Here is a 10,059-nt window from a genome sequence, read left to right on the forward strand (position 1 = left end):
GTGCTACAACAAATTATTCTCAGACCCCTGACCTTACAAAATTTTTTGCAGCACTGACCAGCAACAGGCAAAGAGTGCAGAAGCCTTCCTAGGTGCACTGGCATGCGTACATATATAAATTAAGCAGTGAGGCTTCCCCTGAGTGAAAAGGTACAATGATACAGTGGTAACACAGAAAATAATCATGCTGTGTTGCTGTATGATTCAGAACAACATCTACATTGGTACTTTGACTTAATCTAACCAGTATTTGGTTAAAACAGGAAACCTTTGTTCACGTTACTTTAAGACATATTTTCTATGGCTTAGCATTTTATTTCTTATCAGATACATATTGGTAAAAAATGTTATTATTTTCATATGAACTGTGTTCCCTGTAGGCAAGAGCATAGTTGTGGTAGGCCATTTATCTTTTTATCTGTACATAGCTGAATGAATTGAGGTTGGCTCTTTCTTTTGCAAGATAAATTAATAAGCTGCAAACATTAGTTTGAATGCACTCCTCACCTCTTGCTTACTTTTATATGTTATTCTTCATAAACATTAAAGGTTAAGTACAGCATGTCTAAACACATTTCAGGCCTCTTACTATCAAGCCAGAAAGGTAATTCACTGTCTGTTGTAAAAAGTATCTATTTGGAGTATTGCCATTTGCTCAACACAGCTCATTGATTCAGGGAAATGTGGCGTTAATCAAGTTTATTTGTTTTTGCAGCTTTGCAGAGGTGTGACAGATGCAAAATTGCTACTTTGTAGAAAGAAAAAAAAAAAACTATAAATATTTGCAGGTCACATCCAGTGAGTAGAAAAGAAAGGCATTAAATATGGTTGAAGAGTCTGCCTATAGCAAAAGTGATGTGTGGTGGTTTGTGCTTACTATGGGTGTGCAGTGCAGTACTGTAATGGCATGAGTGTATGTATACAATCCACTGTTTTTTTTTTTTTTTTTTTTTTACAGTACATTTTGTGTATGGTGAGGGTAGGAATACTCAGTCTATCACTATTAGAAGCTCATTGATAGTAGGATCTAATTTCTTCTCAAATAGCAGCAAAAACATGTTGCTGAAGTTCTGCTCTAGTAACAGTGAAAGAAATAAACTTGCTCTCTCCCAGTTTCTGTGTATTTATATACCACTTGTCAAATGCAAGGGCTCTAGAAAGTGCACAGTGTGATAGGACTGGCACCTAAACTAATTAGCCCTATGTCTATTTCAGGCAAAACTTTATAAAGAGGACACTGAGAACTGACTGTCCATCAGTTATCAGCATAAAAAAAGTGAAAAACCTCCTTTTACTTTTGGCAGTTAGTAAAGCTGAAACATGCCCATCAGCATCTGCCATGCCTTCTCCCAATTTTCCACTCATAATCAACATATTCAGTCATGTGGTAAACATCCAGAGGTGCAGAATGCACCCTTTTGCAATCAGCTTCTAAACAAAAAAAAAGAGGTATACATGATATGTTGTAATGCAAGTCTGTGACGTTTAATGCTTCCTTCAGCTTTACTCAGTAGTCAGTTACTCTATAACGGCCAAAAGCTGTCCATTTTAACACTTTAGTCAGCAATGTATGCATTACTATTGCATCATGAAGCGTACTGTAAAATTGTTCAGTTTTGTTTCAAAACATAAGTATGGACTGCAGTCACAAAAATATATTTAGTTACAAAATAGCTTTACCACATTATATGAGTTTTTAAATCTGGGCTCAAACTGCTGCCTGCAGCAGAAAGGTAGGGACTGGGTCAAGTGCCAATGGCCAGATCTCCTCAAGGGGAGCAAGGAAGGAGAGTGTCCCTCTACATGAGTTTATCCTAAAATGAAATGTCACTAGCCCTGACAAAGTGTATCACTAAGCGAGTGGGCATACAAATAGACATCCAAGGTGTATGCATGGAAACATGTACCCTCATTGATGTAATTAAGTATTTATCATTACACCAAATGGAGGAATGCAGAGTAGATGTTTTACAGAATCTGTAGCTATTGCAACTATGAACACTGGCAGAGAAAGAGAGAGAGAGAGAGACTGAAAGAGGTTTTCCACATCACAGTTTCCTTTTGAAATGTTGGCACTCAAATAGGTGAGTGCCAACATGCTGAAAAAAAGACTAAAAACACAGGATAAGAACGAATCTCAAAACATCTCTCTTCTTTTTAAAACTATTTTGTGTGTGTGTGTGTGTGTGTGCGTGTGTGTGTGTACCCCTCATTCCTCTGAACTGTCCAGATTTTCACAGAATGTCCAGATGTTTACCTCATATTTTTGGTCTGTTCTTCATAAAATTTGTGGTTTTCTGGCAAATTACTGAGGACTAAAGTCACTAAATAATGGCATACATTTGAGTTTCAGATTTCATGTCTTTCTGAAAAATGCATGCTAACACAAATCCTGTTATTCTAGCAACTTTATACGTTTATAAGAAGAATTTTTTTTAAATCTGTTCTTAATTTTGGGCCTTTTTAAAAAATCTATTCCTAATTTTGGCCTTTGTCCCATTATTATTTTAGGCTTTGTTGAGATATTTTGCATTAAAAGGTTGAGAGGTATGCCCCCCCCCCCCAATGTGGGGAGCACCCTCCACATCCCAGAACTTATATATACCAACTCTGAGATCCTCAGAGAAATGGGAATATTCTGAGAAATGGCATCTTGGACATTATTTAAGTCCAATTTTTTCAGCCATTCAGTCACCGCATTTTGGGGTTTGCTCTAGTGGGTCCCAACATTTCAAATGGTTACTGCACCATTCACTGTATCTAGAAACCAGAAAATAAAAAATGGACTGCCTCTGATTTGCTGAATGCCCTTTTGCAGTACTGAAAGCTTTCAGTACACTGACATGAAACTTACAGTACAGCCAAGTCTGTAGATCTCATTAAGAATGCAATAACTCCTAGTTTTCAGGTGACTTTTTCAATACTGAAATCAAGATCTCCATAGCCGCTATAAAAAATGCATTTATAGTGAATATAATACACATAATGAAAAGGGCATCTTTCATAAAGAATAGGTTTAAAATGAGTACACAGAGAATATGCCTCCAATCTAGTGAAAAATGTCAATGTTATAAGATGACATTTAGCCAGGAGAGGATTCCGTTCTATTTTTTTTTCTATCAACCCATATCTTGAGGGTTGTGTTACAATGCATCAAAAATGCAGCAGTTACCACATGCCAAAATCAAAACATCTGTTTACCGTTCCCACGCAATGACTGAACACAAACTGCTGCATCACATTTTGGAATTCCTATACAAGTTGACATTGCGTGGTTTATGAGGCAAAAGTCTAGTATGACAGGACTGTGTGTAAGAGTTTTGCCAGAACACTGACAACTGTCACAGACATGACCACATTCTCTGTTTGATTAGCATCTTTTACATTTTTATACTAATCTTTTGTATTTTAGGAGATATAAGTTATCTCACAGCTCCACTATGTTGAAATGCTTTTCTGTAGCAAACATTTCTTTTTATATCCTAGTTTTGGGGTGCAGGAGGCAATGCTGACATTTTTTGCAAACATTATTACAAACTATCAAAGGCATGAGTCGCCTCACAGTTAGACGTTGCCTGTTCGATTCTCAGTTAGAGTGTCTTCTGTGTGGCGGCATGCGTGAATGGGCGTTCCTTCGTTGAAGGTTGTGCGTTAGGCCCGGCAAGCCAGCACGTAAAAATCTACTGCCAATCAATAGCGGACCGGAGTTCCGCTGTGGCGACCCCTAACCGGGAAAAGCCGAAAGACGCAAACAAACATCAAAGGCATGAGGATGTTTACCAAACATAGCTTCTTTATATAATATGCACAATCTTTGGAGACTGAGAATTATATTATTGAACAAACAAACATCAAATGCAAATTTAACTGAAGGTACAGCAGAAAAAATAGCCAAAACCAAAGTATAGTTGCCTACTCTCTAATGTTGTGGGAGACTCCATGCACTCCTGACTTCATATTCCAGCTGAAGTTGTTGCACATCAATGTTAATGCAATAAACCATCCAGAGGGAGAAAAAACAACTCATCTTCACTTTTACAGTGAACATATCACAGAAATGACAAATATCGATTCAGTGATGTCATTGTACCTGTTTCCGAATGCAGTACCAAGACACAAGCAAGTTGCATTGGCTTTAACATGGTCTCTTAAAGCCGCAGTACCATTTTGCAATGTACCATATACACAGGTTCGGAGCTACATACATTTCTTACCACAGTGAAGAATGGTAATTTTAGTGAAACAACCCCACAGCACCCACACAAATGCGATTTCCACTTGCAACTGATATAAAATTGTGGTGTATTCAATGGACTGTGTTGTCTTGCCTTAGCTAGTGCTCTTTGGGGGCGGGGGAAAGTGCATGACGCAAGGGCGTGAGACAGGAAGTTGTTGTGTACTGTATGTATGCTGGCCGGTCAATAAAGTTTGGAGTTGGTACCAACTGCACACAGTTGTCCCGCGTCTTCTTTCTTTGGTAAAAGAATACGACATGGTGTCAGAAGTGCTGTGTGGCTGTGCCTGGGCGTGCTGACCTCTTGCTGAAGAACATACGAGTGGCCAAGTGACGTGGAGAGCGGACATGTCGGACGACGAGAATGGTCAGCAGCCACGTGCTAGAATCAACATGGCAGCTAGTGCTCCCAATGCTACATTCAGTATTCAGCCGCCAGAGCCCTTTGACTTCTCCAAACCCCACGAATGGACACGATGGATTCGCCGGTTTGAACGGTTCCGGCAGGCCAGTAATCTATCTTCCAACCCAGAGGGGAACCAGGTGAACACCCTGATATACTGTATGGGCGATGAGGCCGACGATGTCTTGAGAGGCCTCAAGCTAACCGAGGCAGAGCATCAGGAGTATGCCAAAGTGAAGGAGGGTTTCGAAAGATTTTTTATTGTCAAAAAGAACATTGTTTATGAAGCGTTACGCGATTTAACATGCGAAAACAAGAACTGAACGAGACTGTTGATGGTTTTGTTACTGCCCTGCATGCTTTAGCCGAACATTGCAGTTATGGGACGCTGCATGACGAGCTTATAAGGGATAGAATTGTTGTGGGCTTAGCAGACACCAGATTGTCCGAGCGAATGCAGATGGAGAAAGAGTTGGACTTAGAGAGAGCTGTAAATATGGCCAGACAGTCGGAGGAGGTCAAGAAGCAGCAAACGGCCTTGCGGTGTGACAGTACCGCCCTGCAGTATAACGTGAATGCTGTGCAGACACCACTGGACACCAGGCGCAGGCCAGAGGCCTCGAAAAGTTGGGGTAAGCCTTTGGCACCGATTTTTCAGCGCCAGATGCAAAAGAGTAAAGACGCCCCGAGCTCGCAGTGTTACAGGTGTGGGGGGCCATTTCACCATAGACTCCTATGCCCGGCGATTGCTGCAAGATGTCGCTCGTGTGGGAAGAAGGGCCACTACCAGCGGGTCTGCCGACAGTTCAAGGCAGTGCAGAGTATTGAGGAAGACGAGGAGCGGGTGAGCGTGAAGAACAGGGTTCTTCCTTGGTTCTGTCTCCTCCGGGAACCATTCCTGGATTGTGGAGGTGAAAATACAGGGCACACCTATGACTTTCAAGCTTGACACGGGGCGGATGTTACTGTTATCTCCAAGTCAGACCTGCACAACGTGTTCAGTGGAAAGAATGCTCCTGTACTCCAGCAGCCGGAGAAACCCTTGTTGGGTCCGGGAGGGATGCCACTGGAGGTTACAGGATCCTTGGAGCTTCAGCTTGGCTATGGACAAAGACAGACATGTGAGAAAGTGTACATTGTAAAGGACTCCGCATGCCGCTTTTAGGCCTTCCTGCTATTTTGGGGCTGGGCCTCCTGAAACGTGTTGATGCTATCACCATGGAGTCTTTGAAGACCTCATACCCGGACTTATGCTCTGGGTTGGGGGTAGTGCAGCGAAAGTACCACATAAAGCTTCAGCCAAAGGCGGTGCCATACTCTCTGAAGACTCCCAGGAGGATACCACTGCCATTGATGGGGAAAGTGAAAGAGGAGTTAATGAGGATGGAGGCGCTGGGTGTCGTTACCAGAATGGAAGAACCTACTGATTGGTGTGCAGGCATGGTGGTAGTCCCAAAGAAAGACAGTAACAGACTGAGACTATGTGTAGACTACACTAAGCTAAATGAATACGTATGCAGGGAAAGGTTCGTGCTGCCCTCGGTTGAGCAGAGTCTTGGGATGCTCGCTGGGGCGAAGGTGTTTAGCAAACTGGATGCAAATATGGGATTTTGGCAAATTCCTTTGTCAGAGGAGTCGGCCGCTTACCACACTCATCACACCTTTTGGGCGTTTCCGCTTCAATCGCCTTCCCTTTGGCATTAATTCTGCACCCGAACACTTTCAACGCATGATGGCAGAGGTCATTGAAGGCTTAGAGGGTGTGATTTGTCACATGGACGATGTGTTGGTCTGGGGGCGTTGCCAGGAGGAGCACGATGCCCGGCTTCACGCAGTATTAAAGAGACTGGAAGAAGCAGGTATTACGTTGAATGTAGGGAAATGTGACCTGTCGAGGGGCACAGTGACTTTCTTGGGCCATGTCATTACGAATGCTGGTATAAGCCTGGACCCAAGGAGGACCGCGTCCATCACGGAGATGGCGGCACCTGCTACAGTAGGAGAACTTAGAAGTTTCCTGGGCATGGTGAATCAGGTGGGGAAGTTCATCCCTCATTTGGCTGAGAGGGACAGAGCTTTGAGAGACTTATTATCAAAAAGGAACAGCTGGTACTGGGGTGGGGACCAGGAAAAGGCATTCAAGGACTTAAAAGAAGCAATCACCTCACCTCCAGTTTTGGCTGTGTATGACCCGGAGAGGGATACGAAGGTTTCCGCGGATGCTTCTTCCTTTGGGTTAGGGAGTGTGTTGCAGCAACAATGGGAGGACGGCTGGAGACCCGTGGCATATGCATCAAGGTCACTCTCACCCACAGAGCAACGATACGCACAGGTTGAGAAAGAGGCCCTAGCGTCTACCTGGGCATGTGAACGCCGAGATTACCTATTAGGCAAATCGTTCTGTCTAGAGACTGATCATAAACCCCTGGTTTCATTGCTGGGAGGTCAAGCGCTGGATCTTCTACCGCCCAGAATCCAACGCTTTAGGATGAGATTGATGCAGTTCTCATACACGGTGCAGTACGCTCCAGGGAAATCACTGTGGGTGGCAGATGCCCTGTCACGTTCTCCACTTAAAACCAAGCTAACCCCGGAGGAAACGGAGTTAATGGAGGACACGGATATTTACGTGAACAGTATTGTGGAAAACATGCAGGTGAAGCCATCCTTCCTCCAAACACTACGGGAGCAGCTGAAAGCGGACAGTGTGTGTGCGCGGGTCATGGACTTGTGCAGCCAGGGGTGGCCGCTGTATGCAAACCAGGAACCCTTACTGAAGAGCTACTGGCCAGATCGGTCCACACTAACAGTGAAAGATGGGTTGCTTTTAAAAGATTCGCCTTGTTATCCCCTCTGCCATGCGTAATGAGGTGTTGTTGAAATTACATGAGGGACATCAAGGCATCGTGAAGTGCAAAGCTAGAGCCTGTCAGACCGTCTGGTGGCCGGGACTTAGCCAGCAGATAAATGACATGGTTTTAAGATGCAGGACGTGCATCTCAGAGAGAAGGAATCCTCCTGAGCCCCTCATCCCAACAGAATGTCCGGACCGACCATGGCAAAGAGTGGGCGCGGATTTATTTGAATTAAAAGGTCACACTTACCTCCTTGCTGTGGACTACTTATCCAGGTTTCTTGAGATCGCATTATTGAAACATAGCACATCCAACGAGGTCATCACCCACCTAAAATCTTTCTTCGCTCGCCATGGTATCCCAGAGGTACTGGTGTCTGATAATGGACCTCAGTTTTCAGGGCAGTCTTTTGCGGCCTTTGCAACCGCTTATGGCTTCGAGCATGTCACTAGCAGCCCCAGGTTCCCGCAGAGTAACGGGGAGGCAGAACGTGCGGTGCAGACAGTGAAGAACCTGTTAAAAAAAAGTGCTGACCCGTACATGGCTCTTTTGGCGTACAGGACAACGCCACTGCAGAATGGCTATAGCCCTGCGGAACTTCTTATGGGACGACGGTTGCGGACCTCTCTTCCGATTCATCCTTCGCAGTTGGACCCTGTGCAGCCGGACTGGAGAAGGCTCATGGGGAAAGAGGGGGAGAAGAGGGTGTATAATGGCGAAAACTACAACAGACGCCATCGGGCGAGGCCGCTGGGGGATGTGTTGCCCGGTGACCAGGTGTGGGTGACAGATATGAAGACCCCAGGTACTGTAGAGCAAAAACATTACTCGCCGAGGTCATTCAAGGTGGATGTGCCCCAAGGGACTGTGCGGCGAAACCGTGTGCATCTGATCCCCCTATCTGAGCCTGACTGTGAATCAAACCCTGAGTGTCCGGAAAGTGTGCTAAGTAAGACCAATGAGGCCTTGCCATTTTGCAATGGTCCTCCCCCGGAAGCCCGGGCACACAGTGATGTTGTGAGGACCAGATCAGGAAGAGTTATTAACAAGCCGGACCGTTTGGATCTGTGAAGATCAGTGTATAAATAACAATGTCATTTGGGGTTTATAGTAATCTGAATGTGGCTAAGTGAGCATTTGGTGTCAATGTACCAAGTTCGTAGTGAAGTGGGAGAAATTGAATAGATCTGGGTTTTGCGTTAAGTGAAAGGGGGCCTTTTGGAAAAGGAGATGTGGTGTATTCAATGGACTGTGTTGTCTTGCCTTAGCTAGTGCTCTTTGGGGGCGGGGGAAAGTGCATGACGCAAGGGCGTGAGACAGGAAGTTGTTGTGTACTGTATGTATGCTGGCCGGTCAATAAAGTTTGGAGTTGGTACCAACTACACACAGTTGTCCCGCGTCTTCTTTCTTTGGTAAAAGAATACGACAAAAATGATAAGCTAGACCACATGAATGTGATACCATAACAACTATTCTTTAGACAGGGAGCTAAAAGATGCAAACAAGCGTGAGCATTCTAGGATGGCATAGCAAAGAAGAATTGTGACATACAGAGCAGCATGCTTGGCACCAAATTATATATAGTTTTGCTATTGCTGAGTATAACAGTGTCAAGGATTATGACTGGGTATCCAGTCATAGCCAGCTTACTACATGTTCAAGGCATGGATGTCAAGATATTTACCCTCAGAGACACGGGCATGAAGGTTTAGCTGCTCCATGTTCTATCAGTTACAAAAAAAGTGTACGAGCATGAAATGTTTTACCTGCTTTGAGAGTCTGTAAAGAACTTGGCGAGCACTGGCAAACAGGCAGAAGCATTCCTCTCTGCCATTTTGCTTAAGAATTCTGGGTAAATTCAAAAATAATTGGGGGGGGAGGGGTGGATCAAAATTAGGACATTTTTTTTAATGTTGCTCAATTTCAGTTAACAAGTTAATAGCACAACAGGCTTTGTATCAATGTGCAATTGTTGAGCAATACTTAGTATGAAACTCTGTCTGGCATTATTGACTGATGATAATCTTCTATGATTTACCAGAAAATAAAAATTTTATGAGGGACAGGACAAAAAAATGATGTAGAAATGTGGTACATTGTGCAAAAATCAGGGACAGTTGAGAGGTACAGCAGCCTGAAAGGAGGGGCTCCTCTGGCACAAATTCATGCACCTTTAGCCTCATTATCATCTACGAGTGTAAAACTATACTCAGATTGTATACAAGTGGTGAATGTTTAGTGATTCTGCCTATAACCTAATTCTCTTATGTAATGAAATTGTATCTCACTGTGGAACTTTTCTCCCCAGGTCTCCTCTGAAAATGAGCCACTAAGCTTAGTCGGACTAACCTGGTCAACAAATGTGCAATAAATAAATAAATAAATAACAATACTTAATTCTCACACGGTGTCTGTTTGTAAGTGTGACAGAGTGAAGTTCTTTTAAAGTCTGTTTTACCTTTTGCCACTCTTCTTTGCTCACTGGCTCTGTCCACTGTTAGTCTCTAGTGCAATACCATATCTCAGCAGCACTTAGGGTGTCCCTAACAAGCTTTTGTTAAGCACTC

The sequence above is a fragment of the Protopterus annectens genome, chromosome 1.part1 (assembly GCF_019279795.1).
Source record: "Protopterus annectens isolate FY-2018-M chromosome 1.part1, PAN1.0, whole genome shotgun sequence".
In the NCBI taxonomy this organism is placed as follows: domain Eukaryota; kingdom Metazoa; phylum Chordata; order Ceratodontiformes; family Protopteridae; genus Protopterus; species Protopterus annectens.